Source organism: Monodelphis domestica, chromosome 7 (genome assembly GCF_027887165.1).
Source record: "Monodelphis domestica isolate mMonDom1 chromosome 7, mMonDom1.pri, whole genome shotgun sequence".
In the NCBI taxonomy this organism is placed as follows: domain Eukaryota; kingdom Metazoa; phylum Chordata; class Mammalia; order Didelphimorphia; family Didelphidae; genus Monodelphis; species Monodelphis domestica.
Window position 1 is genome coordinate 1,187,983 of NC_077233.1, and position 22,441 is coordinate 1,210,423.

At 53.7% G+C, this 22,441-nt stretch overlaps 1 protein-coding gene and 1 long non-coding RNA gene across 15 annotated transcripts in view; one reads left to right on the forward strand and one right to left on the reverse strand.

Annotated features, from left to right (window-relative positions):
- Positions 1–4,670: 4,670 nt before the first annotated feature.
- On the reverse strand, positions 4,671–18,605 carry LOC103092036 (uncharacterized). Its single transcript, XR_008913290.1, has 3 exons — positions 18,264–18,605; positions 13,426–18,095; positions 4,671–7,321 (listed from the first exon to the last, which is right to left on the reverse strand). It is a non-coding gene; the product is annotated as an uncharacterized LOC103092036 (long non-coding RNA).
- Positions 18,606–18,878: 273 nt separating this feature from the next.
- ARPP21 (cAMP regulated phosphoprotein 21) overlaps positions 18,879–22,441 on the forward strand; it is a 128,852-nt gene continuing 125,289 nt past the window's right edge. For 7 of the 14 annotated variants that reach the window (XM_056804004.1, XM_056804011.1, XM_056804009.1 and 4 more), the window contains exon 1: positions 18,881–19,958. The gene's annotated coding sequence lies outside the window, so the exon portion shown is untranslated. Of the gene's footprint in view, positions 19,959–22,441 lie in introns of all 14 variants that reach the window. The other 7 variants (XM_007500689.3, XM_056804010.1, XM_056804013.1 and 4 more) reach the window with 4 other exon arrangements.

The following is a 22,441-nucleotide window of genomic DNA, read 5'->3' on the forward strand; positions in this document are numbered from 1 at the left end:
TAGGACGTTTTCAGAAAAATCAGGATTTACATGAACTGATGCAGAGCGAAAGAAGCAGAACCAGGAAAACATTGTATACACTAAGAGCAATATTGAATGATGATCAACTATGAAGGACGTCTATTCTCAGATATACAGTGGCCCAAGACAGTTATGAAAGACTGCCAATAACGGGTGCTATCAAGGGCTGCTAACTGGTTACTTCTTAGCTGTGTTATCCTGAGCAAGTCACTTATCCCCCATTTCCTAACTTGCCATTTTTCTACCTTGGAACTTGCTTCTGCTTGGTATGGATTCTAGGACAAAAAGCAAAGGTTAAGCAAAGAGCGCTATCTACCTCCCAGGAAAGAAGCGGTGGAGTCTGGGTGCAGATCAAAGCAGACTTTTCATTTGGCTTTCCTGATTTTTCCAGGGACTTTGGATCGGTTTTCTTTCACAATACAAAGAATATGTCAAGGTGCTTCTGCATGACCGCACGTGTATAGCCAATATTGAATCTCTTCATCAATGAGAACAGAGAATTGGGAACTCAACATTTTTAAAAGGTATTAAGACTTTTTACCGCGTAACTGGAAGAATAAATCATTTGCAACACTTGAAAACAGTTTACCACCTGGCCAACATTCAACGGATCTATAGGATGAAATGAGGAAAGGGCAATGGGAAGATTTTTGAAGAGCAGAGAAAGAGCTGGCCATGTTTTAGGCAGCAAAAAAGCAAGAAAACACGAAGAGATGCAAGATTAGTGAGAGAACTCGACCACGGAACAGGCAAGCTCCTGGAGGAGACGGGAAGAGGCGGAGAGCAGCGAGTTGAGAGCTCGAACTTGACCAGCAGAAGGACCAGTTCTTCCCCTAAGAGTGGAGCCAAGAGAAGAGAAGATGGAACCCTGGCTACTTTTCCCTGAGGCCGTAGCGCCAGGCCAGCTTCCAGCCGGGATACGTGGGGAGCTTTGCCGTGGAGGTATCAGGGCAATCCGTAAAGTGCTTGGCAAAGCCTTTCTTTCTGTGTCCATCAAAAATTTGGAGCGTCGGCACTAAAGTTCGGTGACTTCAGCATTGGCTGATAACTAAGACCAAAGAGTATCCCTCCATGGGCAGCTTTCAGCAAGGAAAATCCCAAATGGAATCCCGGAAGGATCTGTGCTGCCTGCTTAATCCCACCTCTTTTTAATCAATCACTTGGAAAAAGCCAGAATGCTGAGGAATAAAGTGAGAAAGAATAAAGTGTAAAGCAACTAGCACCGATAGGTGCTCACCCAGTGTTTCCTCCCTCTTCTCCTTCCTTATGAATGGCAATCATCTTACATAATCGCAAGAATCCCGAACACTCCCTCAATGGGCTTTAGCCATTGATCGAATCAGGGGAGATTCCGTTGGCGTAAGTGTGTCCTCTTATACTTGTGTCTGAAAAGTCACCTTCACAGGTGCAAGTTGGGGAAACTGTGGCTAAGGTGCATATCTGCAGGCATGGCATGCACCCACATCTACATGTACACATACGGGCAACATGTATGCTCCTACACCCCTGTCTATCTGCCCATCCAAAACCAATCCAACAGGACGTGATGGGGAGCGGGTTCGAGAGCTGAGAAGCAAGCATGCATCAGTCTTGCACGGGGGCACCCGAAAGAGCCCAATCCAAGTTTGCCCACAGTAAGAACGAGGTGCGTGTCTTCCCTGAAGAAGGGGGTGAGGCTCTCCCCGAGGGAAGCCACATCCAGGCGACTGTGTGCTGGTGAGCTGGAGCATGACGCGAGGCAGGCAGCCAAGACCAGAGCAGACCCTCGGAGCTCCAGGGCAAAGAGGGGGGGCTTTAATCTGCCAGAGAGAAGCCTTGAGAAGGACAGGAACGTCATGAAGCATTTGCAGGGCTTTCCTGTGGAGGAGAAATCAGCCTTGTTTCTCTTCGTCCCAAAGGGGAAACCAGGAGCACTGAGTGCCGCTGGAAAAGAGGCAGGTCGAGGTTTCCGGGGAGGAGACACGCCTTCTCCAGTTTGGACGGCTCCAGGACGGGCTGGCGCGTCCGCCCCTCTAGAGGCCATTGAGAAAGGTCTGGGCGGTCCCTGGGCTATTCCATGGGAACCAGGAGGCCGAGGGGTGGCTTCGAGGTCACGGGCGGCTCCGAGCAGCTGAGCTCTTCTGGCCTTCCGAGGCCATCTCCGGGTGAGCCTCCGTCACTCCAGAATGCTCCAGCTTAAGCATGCGGTGATTCTCTCATTCTGGGGATGCTGACTGCGCCCCAGGGGTGCAGAGGACTCGAGGGCTTTTCGAGCTGCCCTTCGGGGCGGGCCTGCTTGACGAAGGCAGACTCGTGCGTTCCTCCTCCGATGCTTCTGTTTTTATTTCCCTCACAAGGACCCCTGAGCCCAGGGCCCCGACTGGCACGTGACTCACCCCTATTGGACTGACTTAGAGAACTAAGTTGGATGCCTTTTTCTAGCTGTAAAACCGAAAACCCTCCCACCAAAAGCTGTGCCGACGAATCCTCTCCAACCCTCCTTCACAGCACATCACGGGCTCTCACAGCTGGCAGGAACGTCAGACCTGGCCAGGCAGGAGCCACCCAGCGTCACCCAGCGAGGGCCTGTACCCTCTCCTCAGCCACGGCCAATCAGAGGGAGCCTGTGACGCCTCAGGTAGCCCGGCGCGACTTTGGACAGCTCCTCCCATTCTCCCTCGTAGCCTCCAAGGGACGGCGTCACCTCCAGGACTGTTTGCCGACTTCCCATCTCGGCCCAAGTGATCCCCTGCTCGCGAGGGCGCCGGCGTACCGTTGATGCAGAGAGCGCCAAGATTGGAGCCTCCCCAGGGCCCTCGGGTCTCTGTTGGGCCTCTCCCGGGGTGTCCCCGAGGCGTGTTCAGAACCGAGGCGTTTCTCCAGCCCCAACTCAGCTGGTTCCCCAAATAGCCAGCCCCAGCTTCCCTCCTCCGCTCCCGGACCAGTGTTGGGCGATTCTTCTTGGAGGGAGAGCCACCCCTTCCCAGCCAGAGCGGCCACTACTGAGAATCTCCTTTCTCCAGGCAGCGGGCTGGGATGATGGCTGATGGCTGAAGGATGATGGAGGGCCTCTTCCTCTTCCGACTCTCCCTCCGTTTTCCTGCTAATGCCCTCCTCTGTAGTCTGGCCCGAGCGAGCACTTCCCTCCCCAACCCTCTTCTGGAGCCCGCTTTGGTCCCCGTGGCCCTCCTGCTGCCCCGGCCATGCTGAGTGAGGGGGCCCTAAGCTTCGGGGGTCACCCCACGCCTGTCCCCACTTCTTTCTAGCGGACGCCTCACTTTTACTCTGTGTCACAGTGTCGACGCCGGACTGTCCTGGTTTCGGGGAGTCCAGCTCATCTCTCGAGAGAGCAGCGACAACCCCCCCTTGCTGTCTGCAGGACACTCCGGGGAGCGGAGCGGGTAGTCCTTTTGCACCATTCACTGAAGCTGTCCCCCGGCAGCTCCTTTATGCCAGGAAGACTCTACCTGGCACGAGGCTCCCCGGCAAGTTCACGCCTTCATCTTTGTCTCCTAAAACCCCAACACGAGAAGCTAAAAGTGCTGGGCGTGTAAGACAGGGAGACGTGTGTGTGCATGCGTGCACGCATGTGTGCATGTGTGTATCTGCGCGCGTGTGTGCGTGCATGTGTGCGCGTGTGTGTATGTGTGCATGTGTGTACGTGTGTGTGCAGTGGGTGGGTGTGCATGCGTGTGTGCATGTGTGCGTGCGTGTGTGTGCGTGAGTATGTGCGCATGTGTGCATGTGTGTGCGTGAGTGTGTGCATGTGTGTGTGTGCAGTGTGTGCATGTGTATGTGCATGAGGGTGTGTGTGCATGTGTATGTGCATGAGTGTGTGCGTGCGTGTGTGTGCGTGAGTATATGTGCGTGTGTGCGTGAGTGTGTGCATGTGTGCATGTGTGTATGTATGTGTCTGCAGTGTGTGTGCGTGTGTGTGCATGTGTGTGTGCATGTGTGTATGTGTGTGTATGTGTGTGCAGTGGGTGTGTGCGTGCGTGCGTGCGTGTGTGTGTGTGTGTGTGTGTGTGTGCAGTGCGTGCCCCAGCGCACACTCGCCTGGCAGGCTCCGGCCAAGGGATTCTGGCTTCCGGCAGTGGCTCTCGCTCTGGAGGGGACCTTGCGGGCGCTTTCTAGCTCTAGAAGTCCAGGATGAGCCTATGAGGACGTTGGCCTCCTTTCTGGAAGGCAGCTCCGCCTCACAGGGAGGGAGGCTCCTCGGCAAGGCGGTGAGAAGGCAAAGGGAGTCCCCTTCTCTGAGGCGCGGCCCCAGCAGGGCCTTCCTAGCGCAGGATGTGTTTGCCACGATTGGTCTTGGGCAGAGCAAGGTCTGTCCTGGCACGAGAAAGCATGAGAAAAGTGAGTGTTGGCTGGCAAGGCCTTGCCCTGCCCAGCCGTGGGCACAAACTCAGCCCTGAGAGGTGCCATCAGCAGTGGTGGGGGGTGGTAGAGGTCATGGGCACCTTCTGCCCACACTCATGACAGGGAGGTGGGCAAAGCGAAGGTGTCCAGCTGGTGCCAGGGGTTGGTGGGCAGGGGGCAGAGGGGAGGAGCGATGGCTGCTGGTGCAGCCCAGTCTGGTCCGTGCCCACTCTAGGACCTTGGCTAGGCTAGAGTTTGCAGTGGTAGCAGAGTACCAGGACGGGAGCAGAAGGATCACATCACCAACTGCCCTAGAATGGGCACAGACCCGCTGGGCAGACGGCTCAGTCAGGGGTGCTCATGGGAAGCTGTCAGGGGAACGGGAATGAGGGAGGGCAGCTCCTGGAACTTCAGAGGAGTGAGGAAGACCAAGTTCAGAGTTAGATGTCTCCGATGGGTGCCTGAGGGCAGGGACAGCTAAGATCAGCCACAGAGCAACCGGATAGGAATCTCCTAGGCTCAGAGCGCAACTCCTAGAAGTGGCCCAAAGGGCCTCCTATAGCGGGGCCCTCATTCTACATGCAAAACAGAAGCCCCCGTAGGTCATGACCAGCCTGTGGCAGCCAGGAAGCAAGTGGCAGCGCTGGAATCCCGGGTCTGCTTCCGGATCTCCCCATCTGCCCGCTTCACGATCTATCTCTGATGGAAAAAGGGAAATTCGAGCCAACTAGCGTACTCCTTGGAGTCCGCCCACGGATGGAATCCAAAGAAAGCCATGCAGTTGTTGGTGCGTGTTGGCTTGCCTTCCATGTAGCCTGGGCTTCCCAGCCCTGGGCACCATCTTTGAAGGAGGGTCTGACCAGCCCCTTCCACGGTGTGCTGCGGATGCCTGTCTTTCTGCTCCTAAATTCCCATTGTCCTTTGGGCCGGCCCGACAAACACTTGATGAGGCAAAGAAGCCTTTGGCTTTTGCAGAAGGGCTGACCACTACCAATAGATTCCATGAGCTCATCAGCAACGTTAGTCATCAAGGAGTAAATACGCCGGCCTCTGGAACGGTCTTTAGAAGAGATTCTATTTTGTCTGAATAGGCATGTGGGGAAACCCTGGGAAGCAGTGAGCAAAGAGAAGCTTCCCGACTTCCTTTCCTCCTTTAACACGTCAGTAACTATCTGGATTTAAGCGGAGGACTCTCATATTCCGCTTCCCTGTCCTTTTAGTGCCCCTCTAGCCCCAAAGCAACTGGATGTTGTCACAGTGAAATGAAACGTTCGAGAGACACACAAGTATCAAAATCCAGTTCGGCAGCGTCGGGCATTTTATTTTTCTAAGCATCAGAGTTTCTACTGAACCATACTTCCAACTCCGTTCAGTAACAAGTGCGTGTGGTGCGCCAAGAGGAGTCATGGCATTATCTAGATACAAACGCATCTGGAGGTGCCAGAAGGGAGAGGACAGGAGCAGCTGGCCCTGCCTTCATGAGCATCCCAGGAGCCCTGAGATGCATTGGCAAGAGCCCCCGAGCTGCTCGGGCCACTGTTTGTGTGGAAAGAGTCTTTTCTGAAAGGGGAAACCAGTTGAGATGGTAACCACAACCACCCCTTCAACCCAAACCTCGGAACCACAGCATCATCATGGAGGTGGAAGGGGGCTCAGAGGCAACACCGACTCCTCCACAACTGTCTGACAACACACCGTGGGGGCTTCACTGTGAAACCTCGACAGGGGAAAATCCGCCACCTCTCACTATAGCCCAAGCTGTCTTCCTTCTGGGATAGTCAAGGGACAATGGCAATCTTTTCAGGTAAGGAAGGTCAAGGTCTGGTCAATGAACATGCACTAAGTCCAGCCTTCAACACCAGGGGGCACTCTGAGGCAAATGCGGAGCTCTCTGGGACTCTCGGAAAGCTGACTCTCTCTCTGCTCAGCCTCACCACTTTAAGATGAGCATGGTTAGATCTAGGGTGGTAAATGTGGATTCTCCATTCCAATCTGGGTTCAGACGCCATGTTGCCAGGAAAAGCATTTCCTTCACTCAGGGTAATTCTGTGTCCTTCAAGGACTGATTTTTATCTCAAAGACGTTGTAGAATGTTTTAGTCTCATAATAGACATGAATGAAATACAAAGAAATGAAAAAGCAAACATCAATGTGCCCGGCATGAATCTTCCCCTCATCCATCTGATCCTTCGCAGACCCACACCAAGAACACCAAATGTTTTCTGTCCAGGGAGATGAGTTCCTGCTCCATTTGATTGCCCACAAGATAGGAGGGCATCCATCCTGAGGCTTCCCCAAAATACCTCTTGGCACGTTGGCAATTAGTGTCTAGAATGCTGTTTCATCCAAGAGCTCAAAATGCTCTCACTGGTCTTCCAGGATCGGATGGGCTCTGTACGCAGACCACATCAAAGGCTGAGATCACATCTGCTCCATGATGGAAACAGCATCAGAGAATGGAAAGAGTTCTGGGTTTGGAGCAAGAGGAGCTGAGCTGGATTTCTAACTCTGCTACTTGCTTCTTGGAAGTTCATCAGTATTTTTAAAACACCTACTGTGCGTGGGGGAAGCTGGGTGGCTCAGTGGATTGAGAGCCAGACCTAGAGCCGGGAGGTCCTAGGTTCAAATCTGGCCTCAGACACTTCCCAGCTGTGTGACCCTGGGCAAGTCACTTAACCCCCATTGCCTAGCCCTGACCACTCTTCAATGCATAGTATTGACTCCAAGATGGAAGGTAAGGGTTTAAAACAAACAAACAAAAAAAAAGAACACCTACTGTGCAGCAGGTACTGCACTGCAGATGTAGAAGAAGCAGTAGATAGTCTCTGCTCTCAAAGAGCTCATAGATACATGCAAACACACTGTATGCAGGATAACCAGGAAATGATTAAGAGAGGGAAACCACTAGAATCAAAAGGGGTTGGGGAAGTCTTCCTTGAGAAAGTGGGATTTCTGTTGGGATCTGAAAAAAAAACAGGTAAAAAAGAGGTGGAGATGAGGAAGGGGACCTTTGCAAGTATGGGGGATGGCCAGAGAACATGCTAGAAGCTGAGTCGGTCCTGTTTGTGAAACAGCCAGGAGCCAGCATTACTGAATCAAAGAATTCATGGGGTTGGGGTAGACAAGGCACAGGAAGACTGGAAAGGTGCTATATTGGGCTGGGCTATGAATGTGAAACAGAGGCTTTTGTACTTGGTACTGGAGGTAAAAGGGAGCCACTGAAACTTTTTGAGTGAGGGGATGACATGGTTGGACAATCACTTTAGTGGCTGAATAGAAGACAGCCTGGAACAGGCAGAGCCTTCCCCACTCCCATTGCCTTCTCTAGGTGTGAGATGATGAGAGCCTGCACCAGTGGGAGGCAGTGTCAGAGGAGACAAGGGGACATAGTGGAGAGATGTTTCAAAGGTGAACTCAACAAGCCATGGCGCCATATTGGATGGGACTGACAGTGAAGGCCAGCAAGGAGGCAACACCTCAGATGGGAGCCTGGGAGACTCCGAGGATCATGTGGCTCTCAACAATAATAGGAAAGTTTGGAACTTGTTTTGTTTTTGAAGGAGGGATGATGAGTTCGGTTTTGAGCATATTAAATAGAAGATGATCTCTACCAGATATGTAGTTCAAGGTAGTTGAAAGGCAACTGCAGACACAAGGCTGGTTATGGCAAGGCAGTTAGACTTGAGAGGTGCATAGCAGAGAGGTGATAATTGAGTCCAGGAGAGCTGAGAAGATTACCCAGTGAAGGAGTATGGAAGGAGACTGGTTGGAGACCAGGCTGGTACAAGGAGGTAAAATCCTTGTGTGCAGGGCAGATGCAAGTGGGATGGACAGAAATGGCAGCCATGCCTGGCTCCTTGCGGCCTTCTCTCACAAGATACTCAGAAGGCAATTAGAATTGAGTCACTCCTCTTCTGCCCTGAGGCTATAAAAAGTTGGGCAAATCACTGTGAACCTGTATGGGCCCCAGATGCTCAGCTATAAAGTGAGGGGCTAAGGCTTGATGTCACTTAGGTCCCTGCTAATTCTGTCTTTTCTACAATGAACCTCACACTTGATCTGTGGATTCCCTTAAGTCATGGCTCCCTCCCTTTTTCATCACTTTTTATGCATATTTTTCCACACCTGGCAAAATTATCACAGGTATCGCAGCTCAGCACAAGTGATAAAAAGGAAAGATTCCCTTTGCCTGGATAGGAATCACTCCTGAAGACTCAGTTCTCACATTCAGCTCATCTTCATTTTGAAATCTCCTGTATGCTAAAGAGTTTCCACCCCAATATGGCCATGAAGCCTGATGGGGAGCCCAAAGTCATTACACTTGCATTAAGCCTAAATCTGCCTCTTTGCAACTTCACCCCACCCCCAGTCTTCCTAGGTATGTCCTCTGGATCCAAATGGAGTCAATACACTCCTTTACCCCTATGACAATCCATTAAATATTGTGGGCTTTAGTCTAGACATGCAGTAATTATCACAGTTCATTGTTTGTGTAGTACCCTTAGGGCACTCCCAACCAACCATGGAACTGACTGATTCCAGAAAGTCCTCAGCGGGTACCTTGCTAGTTTGTCTCTCAAGGCTTTGGGGGAAACATGGAAGTCTGAGGTTTCTAGTACTCTAGTCTCTCATAAGCCCCCATCAATATGTTCTTCATTAATAATCAACCAGGAGTCTCAACTGCCCTTTTAAACTGGGATTTACTAAAAAAAAAGCATAAGAAGAACTCTTGGTAGAAAATACTACCCTCAGAAATAACCTTTCAGGAACCTCCTTCAACATATTCCTCAACAATAATCAACCATTTGACCTCAGTTTTTCCTAAGAGCTCTCTAGCTTTTTTAGAAAATGGACTTATTGAGAAAGTCTAGCAAGAGTAGTCCCTAGACCTGGGCCACGCTCTCACCTAGGACTGAATGGACTCCAATTTAGCCTACAACGGCAATGAGTCCCATTTGTAATGAGCCTGTGTGGCAAGACGCCACCTCCTAAATGCTGGCCCTCAAAGCCCTCGTTAACTTTTCTATAGGGTCAGATTGGTAAAGATGACAAAAGAGGGAAAAAAGACAAATGTGGAAGTAGCTGCAAGAGAATGGTATGAGAGGTGGAGTGGAAGGTATATTAGTTTTAACTCTTCTATAAAACAGTTAGAAAGCATGGCTAAAGGTGATTAAATGCTATACGTTGATATACCACTCCTAGCCATATGCCATACATAAGTCCCCCCCCCCCAAAAAAAAGAGGGGGGAAAAGGAACTATATATTTAAAAACTATTTGGAGGAATTCTTCATATAGTCTCAAAAAAACTAGAAATGAAGAGGATTCCTTCCTGTGGAGGAGTGTCTAAATAAGTTATGTTATGTGGATGTAAAGGAATATGCTAAGAGGCATACGAGAGGTTCGAGGAGAGCTAACACCTCTGAGGTGAGAACTTGCTGAGCCCTTCTCAGAGCTCATCACCTTTGCTATTTGCCTTTCACCCAATTCTCATCTGTGGCTCCAAGAAGCTATGCCATGTTCAGCAGCCACACCCTAGCAGATGGGCTAAATCGGCTTGAGGTAAATGGGCCACAACCCCATTGGTGACTGGGGGTGGGGGTGGTGTCAACCCTAAGCATGCAAACATGTTTCCCAGTGGAATGGATAGGTGAGAACAACTTGTCCCAATAGCCATGAAGGTGGCAGAAGCAGGTGCTATGGAATTCCTAGAGCTTGGTCAAGACGTCCAAGATCGCCAGGGTCATCCCCTGCATCCTAGGCCAACACCATCATCCTGACTTTCGTCCTGCCTCTGGATGAGAAAGTAGAGCCAAGGACCTTGTGCACCTCGGCCTCACTTCAATCCAATTCGTGCCCCAGCCAAGGCATCACTCTGGGGTGTCAGTGGTCCTCTTTGAAGAAGGACAAACACCAAAGATAGGAAATGATGAAGTGGATGGTTTCTGAGGAACTACAAAGACTTCTGGGAACTAAAGCAGATAAAGAACTGGCAAGTCAATGAACATTGGTAAGGGCTAAGAAAGAAAGGCAGCACATAGTGCCTGCCCTCTAGGAGGCAAACAGGCACACGTATAGGCAAGATGCAAACAGGAAAAATGGGAAAACCCGAGGCAAGTCACAAGGATTCAAGAGGTCAGGAAAGGCTTCTTGTAAAAGATGGGATGTTAGCTGGGCTCTGAAAGAAGCCAGGGAATCCAGAAGGGAAGGATGAAGAGAGAGAGAATCCTAAGCATTGAGGACAGCCAGAAAAAAATACTAGAGCTGAAAGATGGGGCGGAGGCACAATGGGTAGAGGGTGTAAAAATGGAGATTTGAATCCAGGACTCCAATCCCCAGGAGTCCCTGCTAGCTCCCAGAATTCCCTCTAATCTCACTGAGATTTCCACCTGGGCGAGGTCAAAAATGTCTATTTAACCTGGCTGTAAAGGCTACTGGGGCTCTTTCCTACTTCTGCTTCCCAGCAGACATGTTTCTTTCATGATGTTGGTGAGGTTGTCTAGGCCTCTCTGGGCCTAGACATGTGCTTTCTTATTCTGTATTTTCTTTCATCCTTAATCTTTCATAAACCTCATAAAAACATAATACTCCTTGCAGAGAGAAACTAATTTCTACCTGCCTCAGTTTCCCCCAAAATTTTAACTCTTACAAGGGTTGAGCCTGAGTTCAGATCTGGCCTCAGGCATTTACTAGCTATGTGGCCCTGGGAAAGTCACTTAACCTTTCCTTCAGTTTTCTCAACTATAAAAATGGCATAATAACAGCCTCTATTTATCACGGTTCTTGTGAGGATCAGAAGAGCTAATTCTTGTAAAGTCTTAGCACAGTGCCTGGCACATGAATGTTTTTATATGAGGAATGCCAAGGAGGCTATTGTGGCTGGGTCACAGAATATTTGTGAGTGAGTGAAGTGTAAGAAGACTGGGAAGGTATGAAGGGTTTTGAAAGTCAGATGGTTTTGTATTGGATCCTGAAGGCGACAGAGAGCCACTAGAGTGAGCCGTGAGTGACATGGAACTGTGCTTTTCCAACATCACTTCAGCGACTGAAAGAAGGATGGACGGGGGGACAGAGCCTTGGCAGGCAAAACCCCAGCAGCTATTGCAGTGATCCTACTGTGAAGCTGCTCCAGAGTGGAGGCAGGGTCAGAGAAGAGATATTATGAAGGTAAGTAAAAACAATACTATGATGACAAACAACTTGGAGAGACTTTGATCAATACAGTGACAAACTATACTTACAGAGGTCAGAAAATGGACCAAACTACTTGCCTGCAGCCAAAAAGATGAGGGTCTTAAAATGTCTCTTTAGATATGCATTTTTGGACATGGTCAATGTGGGGGTTTGGCTCGCTAGACTATATGTGTTGTGCGAGTTTTATTTATGAGGTTTTTTTTTCAGCAGGCAAATTGGGCAGTAAGAGAAGGGTGAAGGGAGGAAGGAGGGAAGAAGGAAGGGAGGAAGAAAGGAAGGAAGGGAGGGAGGGAGGAAGGAAGGAAGGAAGGAGGGAAGGAGGGAAGGAGGAAGGGAGGAAGAAAGGAAGGAAGGAAGGAAGGAAGGAAGGGAGGAAGAAAGGAAGGAAGGAAGGAAGGAAGGAAGGAAGGAAGGAAGGAAGGAAGGAAGGAAGGAAGGAAGGAAGGAAGGAAGGAAGGAAGGAAGGAAGGAAGGAAGGAAGGAAGGAAGGGAGGGAGGGAGGAAAGAAGGAAGGAAGGAAGGAGGGAAGGAAGGAAGGAAGGGAGGGAGGGAGGAAGGAAGGAAGGAAGGGAGGGAGGGAGGGAGGAAGGAAGGAAGGGAGGGAGGGAGGGAGGGAGGGAGGGCGGGCAGACAGAGAGACAGATAGGACCCAGCTGTGGGGCCGGATGTCATTGATCTACAAGTCCCTGAGCTGCTCAGAGTTGGTCACAGGACAAAGCTATGTGTCTTGGTTAGCCTGGTCAATGTGCTGCTGGGTCACATTGTTCACATAGTATACTGATTCCTCACTGGGCTCAGCAAGTGCTTGACTGCTACCTTACTAGTCTCTGAACCTTGCAATGCTCACAAGATCACTGCCTGGTAAAGCTGCTTCCCAACCCTTTCCCAGCTCCTGTGGCTGGCTATCAGGTTCACTGGGGCCACTAGTGGGACTTCTGACGGCATCTCTAGATATCTTAGACTTACGAAGTTGCTGGTGGAAATGTCTGGCTCTGAAAACTCCTTTGCTGAACATCAGCAAAAAGTAAACACAAAGAAACAGGACCAGCGTCTAGAAGCTCAAACCATCCTTGCCTCCTAACAGCCACCAAGAAAAGAGCCGGAGAAGGACGGGCTGATTGCCTGTATACACACTTGTTTGGGGCTTCACAATTCCAGGACCAGCAGCTCCTCTAGCTCTGCAGCCCATCAGAAGACTTTCTTCATTATACATCTTCACCTTGGGAATAACTGGCTCCCCTGACACTGAATCAACGTCTGAAATATAGTGATTTGACAGTGGCTCCCCCTCCCCCCTCCCTCCTCCCCCCACGAAGTTCCCACAGTCTCGGGCTGAAGCCAGATGTTTTTGAAGAGGAGAGTATTTGTGTCTGTGAATGCTTCAAAGACTGGATCTTCAAAGGTCAACCTGGCACCATTATACTTAGGTATATGTTATGCATCGGCATGAAATTATTGGATAAATTTATAAGTTTTAAAACATCTTAATAAAACACAGTTAGGAAGGATGTCTGATTTTATAAGGAATCACAAGATGCCAAGGCCCTGCATTCAAATTCCAGCTCTGCTACTAATTGTCAATGTGACTGGGCAAACTATTTCCCTGACCGAGGCCTCAGTTTCTATATCTGCAAAATTAAGAGACTAATCAGATCCCTTCCAGCTTTGAGATTTGAAACCTAAAGTAGGTTCTTCTGATTTGTAACATACTCTTTCTTTAAACATTTTGAAAAGAGTCTATACCCAGGAAGCTTGAGGGAGGTAAAATTGTGGAGACGGTAAGATTGTACACACACACACACACACACACACACACACACACACACACCAAGGAAGCAGAACTGTGAAGTGGCAAGAATGTAAAAGTTTCTTACCTGGGGTGTTTGCATTTTGATTGAGGACTTAGAATTGCAGTAGCTCAAAAGAAATGTGAGATCAGCACATTTAGAGTGTCTCCATCTCGAATGTTCACACATCTATGAACTGCGGTAGAGTCTTCTGAGCCCATGTTGGTCTCATCAGCCACAGTTGCACACGCGATGCATTTGACTCCAACAGAGTGATGTAATTTGGGTCCCCTACATGTATGAAGGACAACCAACCAAGGACTCTAAAACGCAAACATCTTTCAGATCCAAAAGAATCAATTGTCAATGGGGGGACAGACCAGCAGATGGAGAATGATGCCTGAGCAGAAGGTTCCATTTTCACTCAATTTATGCATTCCTCTCAATGTTGCTGCACCCGATCCTCAACTCATTTGCCTGCTCTTTAGTCACATAGAATTAATTTGTAACTCCTTCAGCTTGCAGTCCTGGAGTTTTCACTTGTTTCCCCCAGTGCATGTCCATTTTTTCAGCAGAGCAACCTAGGAGTGAAGACTGGAAGGGACATGATGGGGATGTCAAGAGTCTGTTTCAAACTACACCAAGGGTCTACCAGTTAGTTCTCTCTCTGGAGGTGGAGAGTATTTTTCACCAGGTTTGTTGTTCAGTTGTTTCAGCCATGCCTACCTCTACATGACCCACTGGGGTTTTCTTGGCAGAGATCCTAGAGTGGCTGGCCATTTTCTTCTCTAGCTCATTTTACAGATGAGGAAAGCCATTGGTTCAAGATATTTTCCTTCCTGAGAAAAACTGAGGACTCTTTGGTCAGCCTCCATGCTGCAGCTTTAGCAGAGGTTGGGGGAACCTGCTGCCTGGCCTTCCTTCTGCCCCTTGTTCTCAGACCCAGATGACCCCACCATGTCCCATCTAGCCAATGTGCATTTGGGGGAGGGAATTCCTCCATGCAGTGTCCCCATGGAATAAAAGCTCTCAGGTGAATGTCCTGGGCTTCCCTCCATGACTTTGCTTTCACACTTGGAAAGCCCCCGGGGATGGGGGCGGGGATGGTCTTCTTGGGTTGTTCCCAGCCTAGGAAAGAGTCTGGGGGAGGCAGAGATGGCTGCCTGGCAGGGCTCTGTGCCACCCTAACATTTGGCTGCAAAGCTCTCAAGTCCTCCTTGTTTTCGATCGTGACATTTCTCCATGCTCAGATGCCAATGTGATGTAACATTTCTTTTTGATGTTCTAAAATGGGTCTGGCAGTTACTTTGGCTGAGCACAGAATCAGCATGGGAGGGAGTCTGCTAGAAAACTTTCTAGTTGCTGCTAGTCTTGTTTCCCTTCCAACTCTTCTTTCGGAGTTGCCACTGCCCTCCCTCGGGTGGCCACGGGCCCACATCCTTCCACAGCTTCCCTACCCAGACCCCACTAGGGCCATTGCTCTGGGCCCCTGGCAGAGCGCTACCTGCTTGGATAGGTCTAACCAAGCTGAGTGGCAGCTCTTGGAGGGCATTTCCTGCTGTGGGGAGGTTGGCTGGGCCAGCCCACGTGAGGACTGTCGAGAACAGCTTCTGAACAAGAGCCCAGAAGCTTAGCAAGCTTGGTGCCCTGAGGAGCCCTGCAGTGCCCACAAGCTTGAAAATGTGCAAGGTGCCACCAGTTGGCACTTCAGCCTGTCCTCTGTCTTGCTGGAAACACGGCTGAGGGAGGACATTTAGTCCTTAATAGAGGCTGGTGAGCTCATTCCGAAGCAGATATACCCCCCCTGACGGTTAAGAAGTGACAGAGCTTGAAACCAGAGGGAAGGAACGCCAGGTGCTCTCCCTTCAGCCCTGCCACAGTGGCATGTGGGGTGCTCAGCTGGGTGCCAGGGGGGATGGGCCGTAGCAGTGCGCCCCTCAGGCTGTCCTCACATGTTTGGGGGGCACCATAATAAAGGGATTTCCAGCTAGACAATCAAAACTACCCAAGTGCCCACAAGCACATAGCCCAGGAGTTCTGCCTTCTTTCTCTCTGGGGCTTTGTCCCGAGGGGTGGGTGGACTCTGGGTCTTAGAGAGTGAGCAGGCCACGGAATCTAGAGGGTGGAAAAGCAGGACAGCCTCAAAGCAAACTTCCAATACGTGGCTCTCTCAGTTGCCCCGAAGAGGTGGACCACGTGACAAAACCAGGAGCCCAAGGCTCCCGGGGTGATCCGGACCTAGCCTGGCCCCAGAGCCCAGGAGCCACCCAAGCTGCGGCCAGTCACTCCTGGCTGGAGCCTGCAAAGGACCTAGCTGCTGCCCCAGAGAGAGGGGCGGGCGGGCCCAAGAGGTGGTTTTGTCTCCCATGCCTTGAGCTGCCCTCCCGGCCATGTTTCAGGGAGCCCACTTTGAGATAGATCTTCCTCCTTGGAAAACAGAACCGGAATTAGTGAGTCTTTGCCTTTGCCACTGAGTCCTGCCAGCAGGCCCCCGAGGCAGTAGGGAAGAGCTGAAGGAACCAGAGAACGAGGGCAAAGTCAGCCATATCATACTGCAAGCGCTTGCCATGTCCCAGCCCCAAGGGCGCCGACGCACAGGCCAAGGGAAGCCTCGCCTTCAGAGACCGCACTTTTCCCTGTACCCTTCCCTGCTCTAGAAGCAATACGGTGTGTCGGTTCGAAGAGAGCCGCGTAGTAGTAAGAGCTCGGAAATGGAGTTAAGAGCCTTGTCCAGGGTCCCACAGTAGGAAGTATCTGTGGTCAGATTTGAATCCAAGATCTCCCATCTCTAGGTCTGACTCAATCCATTGAGCCCCCCCCCCCCGCTGCCCCCCAAGGCCTTGCATTCTAATAGGACTAAACCCCACGAGAAGCGGTGGCCAGGGAGGGGATGCCATTGGCACACCCCTGTCAGCAAGGACGGCAGAGTTGATTAGATAATTGGTCCTTCTAAGGGTTTGAGGAGTGACCTCCAGAGCGACAAACGTGGGTGTGTCATTGCTCATCCTTCGTTTACAAAGAGGACCACTGAGGCGATGGGGTGATGCCTTGACTTGGCCATGGATCGGTACTGAAGGCAGGCCCAGGAGCCCACAGCTTCCAGCCTCCCTCTCTCTTCCAGAGCCGTCCAAGTCCAGCAGGGAGGCAAAAGCCAGGAGGCCGAGATGGCCCCGCATGCAGTGTGTGACTGAGCTCCAGGCACTCTTCCGAGTCTGCTTCAGCAACCTTCAGGGCCAGTGGAGGACTGTTTTCATCTGCCCCTTCCCCACTCGGGTGGGGAAGCTCCTCCCCTCACCAGGAGGCTTGAGGCCCCCAGAATGTGGCTGCTGGAGCCCCGGTGAGAGCTGGGTGAAAGGCGGACCCCAAAGTGGGTGAGCAGCCCGGAACAAGCCCCCTCCCTCCTGAACAACTGCTCCATATACATACAAGCATAGCTCAGTTCACTTCAATCTGCACTAAAACTTTAGGGACGCTCGCATGTGGTCACCCTTGCTCCTGCTCACCAAAACGCTGGGAGCTCAGGGCTATCACCAGCTTCATTTTAGGAGGGAGGAAAGGGAGGTGAAGTGGGGACTTGGCTAGCGCCCCCAGATTGCTACAGGTCCGAGGGAAGATTTGAACTCAGGGCTGGGCTAACACCAAGTCCAGTCCACGAGCCACAGTGGCACCTCCGGGCTCCTCAGACTCCTGGGAATCATGTGCTGGTTGGGGCCACTCCTGCGGCCAGAGGCGTCGGGAAGTTCGCAAAGGAATCGTTGATGGCAGATTCCAGAGACTGTGAGCTGGGCCCAGACTGAAGAGGCTCCTTCCAGAAGGCTCTCTCCAGGCCAGGCCAGCTGGAGCTCCAAAGAAAGCGCTCGGGAGAAAGGGCTGTGCCGAACCGGATGAGTAAGGGAATGAGCCTCTCTCACCCATCCCTGGAGCTCCCTGGGCTTGGAAGGAGACGGCAAGGCTGCAGACAGTGGCTCAGGCAATCCGTGCTGCTGGACATCTCTGCGCGCTGGGCTTTGGGAGCTTTGGGCAGGGAGGGTCCCCAGGGAGGCTCCGGCCAGGCCTCCCTTCCCAATCATTCCCTCTGCTCGGAGCAGCGGCAGCCCTTCCTTCCCCTGATTTCAGCCTCCTTGTTATTGCCTGCAGGCCCCCTAGCAGCTGTCTGAGTGCTCTCGCCTACCCTCGCTCGCTGCTCTGCCAGGTAGAAAGCTGGCCAGCACGGGGAGGCCCATTGCTCCCTCCTGGTGTCACCGACGTCTTCATTTTGGGTCACCCTTCTAGCCACTAAGCTGCCCCCCTTCTCCTTTCCCCCAGAATTCACCAGTGCCGGCCATGGGGGTTCGCCGTCTGCTTTCTGCTGTCTCTCATTCAATCAGATGGTTCCTAATTATAGCTGATGCCTGGCTAGTCTTGCCACGGAGCTCTCCGGTTACTAGGAAGCCTGTGGGCCACAGAGTGCCCAATGTGACCTCCCCCAGCCCACTGGACGCGGGGGGGGGGGGGAGCAGGGGTATCTGCCAGCACAGAAGGCACCTCTGCTCATGGATTAATCACAGCCTGGCCGAAGAGTGCACAAGCACCTGCCTTTGCTGGGTGCTCCCAGCCAGGATGAGGGGCACCGTGAGCCGGGCGAAAGGAGACTTATAAATGGGGGGGGGGGCGAGTCCAGGCAAACCACTCACATACTGCAGCAGAGCCCAGGCAACGCTTCCATCAGAACAGGTCACAGGAGCTCTGGGAGAGTCGGGCCTTTATCCCGAGGGACGCTGGGAAGGAGATAAAGGACAAGGCTTTGTGGCAGGACCAGCAGGCACTCAGTGGGGCTCTTTGGGCTCTCCTAGAATGTTGCCTGGCAGAGCTCCAAGACCTTCCATTCCTAAAGTCATCCCCCTCCCATAGGACCCCCTCCTCCACAGCCTCCATTCATCTCTCACCTGAAGGGCCAGACAAGGTGTGGGAGCTGGAGGCAGCACTGGCCTCTCCCAGCGTCCTGGGGCAGGAAGGAGAAGGGGTGCACAGCTGAAGTGGATGGAAGAGGACAGCCAGTAGGAGGTGGGGATGTAGGCTTTGGCCCTAATTAATGATCCTCCCCACTGATGAGCACTCCACTGAGGGTGGGAGGAAACAACCCTGAAGAAATGGTCTCAGAGCACCTCCAGAACCCAAGGCCATAGGCGGCCACAGCACAGGGACCCTCACCAACACAGACCCGATGCTGCTTCCCTCACACTAGGAAAGCGGGCAAGCAGTAAAATTACTAAGGAGGTGCTCCCACGCTCGCTCTCTCTCTCTCTCTCTCTCTCTCTCTCTCTCTCCCTCTCTCTCTCCCTCTCTCTCTCTCTCTCTCTCTCTCTCTCCTCTCTCTCCCTCTCTCCCTCTCTCTCTCCCTCTCTCTCTCTCTCTCTCTCTCTTCTCTCTCTCTCTCTCTCTCTCTCTCTCTCTCTCTCTCTCCCCCCTCCCTCTCTCTCTCTCTCTCCCCCCCTCCCTCCCCCCACCCGGACTCACTGCTCTCCCTTTCCCCCACCTCCTCTGTCCCCTCCTCTTTGCTGTCATCCCTTTCTTTCCTCCTGGTCTCTCCTCCCACCAGTACTTAGCGCTGCACCCCTCCCTCTCTTCTCTCGATTTTGTCGCCCCAACTCGGGGGACAGTAGTAGCTGCTGTCAGGTGCTCTCTCCCCTCCCGACCCCAGTGATTGTCCCCTGCCTCCCTGAGCCTGCAGCAGCTGGGGACAGAGTGGGTAAAGCCGAGGGTGAGGTTAGAGCCATAAGTGGAAAGGCTGAGGGGGGCAAGGGGAAGCAGCTGCAGCCCCCGCCCCCCCCCCCCATACAGCAGCTCCACGAATCGTGGCGGCGCCTGTGGCAAGAGCTCCACATTGCCTCCAGGCTGGGGGTGCAGCGTTAAGTGCTGCGTGGGAGGAGGGACCGGGAGGGAAAGAGAGGGACAACAGAAAAGAGGAGAGAGAGAGAACGCGAGCGCCGCAGCCTCTAGACAGAGGAGGGGAGCGGCTGGAAGCCCAGGAGTAGGACAGGGGCAGCAGAGAGGAGTCCGAGCGGTGCAGAGGAGGGTGGCAGCCAAGAGAGAATAGGGAGAGGGGGAGGGGGGAGAGAGAGAGAGAGAGAGAGAGAGAGAGAGAGGAGAGAGAGAGAGAGAGAGAGAGAGAGAGAGAGAGAGAGAGAGAGAGAGAGAGAGAAAGGGAGGGAGAGAGAGAGCTGGCAGCCAGCGCAGAGACTCAGACTGGCAGCTGGGCAGCCGCCCGGAGGAGAAGGAGCGAGGCAAGCAAAGGGTGAAGGGAGCGGATAATCGAGAGAGGCAGGAGGCAGGCGCAGCCGGGCACGCGGCAGACCCACACTGCCCGGGCGCCTCGGGAGCAGAGCCGGGGGCGGCCAGCGGCCCCTCCCTACACAGCAGCCCGAGGCCGAACGGGCACCAGCACGCTGAGGAACCAGGCAGTCAGCCACCGAGCCCGGCCGCCAGCCCCTGGCCGGGGAGCCCGTGGGTCCAGCAGCCTAGCGCGGCGTCCGGAGCTACCGCCCCGAACCCGCCGGCGCCGGCCGGAGGCACCAACGGAGCGCAACGCGAGCCGCCGCCTGAGGGGGACCGAGCTGGGGCGCAGCGCCCGCGGAGCCCAGGTAAGGGGGCTGCCAGCCTGCGCGTCTGCCCTCCTGCGGGGCCGCCCGCCTGTCCGTCTGTCTGTCTACGTGCCTCACTCAGTCTCTCCCGATCCGTGCTCAGCTCTCCAAGCGGCTAGAACCGCCGCCGCCCGCAGCCGCAGCCGCCGCCGCCTTTGTCTGCCTCCCGCTGTCTCCTCTCCGGTCCTTTGCCTATCTCAGGGTTCGGGGGCTTCATTTTGCTGGCCTCGGCCGACGCCGTGTGTGTGCGCTCCCCCTTCCTGCCGCCCACCCAGGGGTCCCCTTTCAGCACCCCCCCCCAGCGAAAAGTTGCCGCTGTGGCGGGGCGGGCTGCCGCGGGCGTCCCCCCAGGGACTGCTGCACTCAGTGGCCTGAGGCGAAGAGGCTGCCTAGAGGCCCGCTTGGGCGTGGGGGGGGGGGGGGCAGCGGGTGGCCCCAGGTCCTCGGCTCGAGGGCTGCCTCCCGCCTCCTCGGGTAACTCGGCGTCGCGTCTGCTGTTGTGTCTGTCTGGGGGACGCCGCACGCTGAGCTCCAGCAGACAGACGGAGAAAGTTTTCTTAGCCCGAGACGGGGCTGCTTCCTGAGGCCACGGAGAGGCACGGCTGCTGGTGGAGCTGGAGCCCGGCTCTATCAAACCACAAAGCTGTGGGAGCGGCGGGGACTTGGGCTGCGAGCGCTGGCCCGTAGGGCCGGGGCGGAGGCGAAGTGGCGCTGCCTCCTGCCAGGGCACTGCCAGCTTTGCCTTGGAGCTCGACTGTGGGAAGGAGGGGGCCGCCGCCGCCGCCCAGGGAGAGCTCCGGCTTGGCAGTGCTGAAATGAGCGGCTCCCTCCTTCCTTCCTTTCCCTGTCCCTGCCCAAGAGCCGACTTCCCCAGATTTGCTTTCAATCACGTAAGAAGAAGCGGAGCAGCAGGACTGGGTGTTGGCTTGGGTTTGGGGCTTTGCAGGTTCAGAGCTTAGACTTTCTCTTGGGATTGGAGGCAAAGGCACAGAGTGAGCCGAGCGCGGACCCCCCTTGGGCGACCTCCCTCCATGTCCGAGGTCCCAGTTGTTGCCCTCTCAGTCCCGGCATTTCAGCGTCAGGGAAGGCGATGCCCCTTCCAGTCCTCTTGGCCAAATTCAAGGACTTTGTTCTCATGAGTCAGCTGGTCCTTCCTGGGCTCAGCTAGGTGGGGGTGGGGGGTTGGGGGGCAGGAGGCTAAGGCTGGAGGGAAAGACAACGGGGCCAGGGCCAGGGCCAGGGCCAGTGGTGGCTGTCTTCAGATTGAATCGATCCTGCCCCTCCTCTGTGATCCCGTAGAGTGCCATCCCCTCCCTAACCCACTGATCTAGACCACAAAGAGTGACCTAGCACGGAGGACCCAAGCCCAGCGTTCTCTTGGTAGCCCTTGGTATTCCTGCCTGTGTAGATGCCCGGGTGGGATTTGTTTCCTCCTAGAAAACGATGCTGGCAATCAGCTTTTGGCACCTCTCATTCCCCATTTCATGTGGGCAGGTACCCAGGGGCTGGGGCTCTACCTAAGGATGACTTGACACCTTGGGAAAAGACGAGATTCCCAGCCTCTGAAAGGGGACTTCCTTCCCCGGCCCCCCGAGGAAAGAGGCCCCCTGGCAGCCCTCTTCCACCTCCAAGTCCCCTCCTGGGACTGCAGATTTTGGTTGGGCCCTTGGGTCCATTTCCCCTTAGATGGAGGCTGGGCTGCATGAGCTAAACATGAACAGATTTTCAATCTTCCAGGGACTTCCCTTCCCAGGTCTTTCCCAATTCTGGGTCAGCTGCCTGCTAGATAGAGGAGTCTCTCCCTGCGAATTCTGGGACCTTCCATTTTTGTTATTCACAAATAAAGGGACCCTTCCAGGCGGGCCCAGAGATATCATGGAGCATGTAGGTGGGAGGCAGTTGGCATGTCTTGGTCCCCGGGGGCATGGCACCAGACCTCCCGAAGCCCCGGATCTCCGACGCCTGGCGCGCCCGTGCAGTGGATTCTGCAGCAAACTCCGATTCCCTCCCCCGCCCCCCCCCCCCAAGGTGAGAAGAAAGTGGCCATTTGTGTGCCTGGAGATCTCTAAGAAGCCTGGCTAACAAGAGGGCTGTGGTCCGGGGCGGGTCCCCTTCAGGGGCTGTAGGAGACAGGAAGGTTGGGATCTAGCCGAGGTACCTTCCCTCTGAGCCCGGACACCGCTCCGCTCGAACCCGCCACTCCAGCAGCTTAATAGATGGGACTGGCCTCCCCTCCTCGACAGCGAGGTCAGACCAGGAAGTTCTGCTCAAAGCTGATGGCGGCAGACCTTGAGGCTCCCCTCCTCCCCTCCCCTCCCCTCCCCGCCCCAAAAGCCTTTTCAGCACAGCTGGACGGCCCAAAGCTGCGTCTGCCCTAGCCAGGCTCCAGTTAGCTTTGGGTGACCCAGAAAGGGGCAGCAGGGAGGGGAGGCGCATCGGGAGCCGCCAAAGAAGGGAGCGTTTATTGTGCTGCCTGCCAGGCA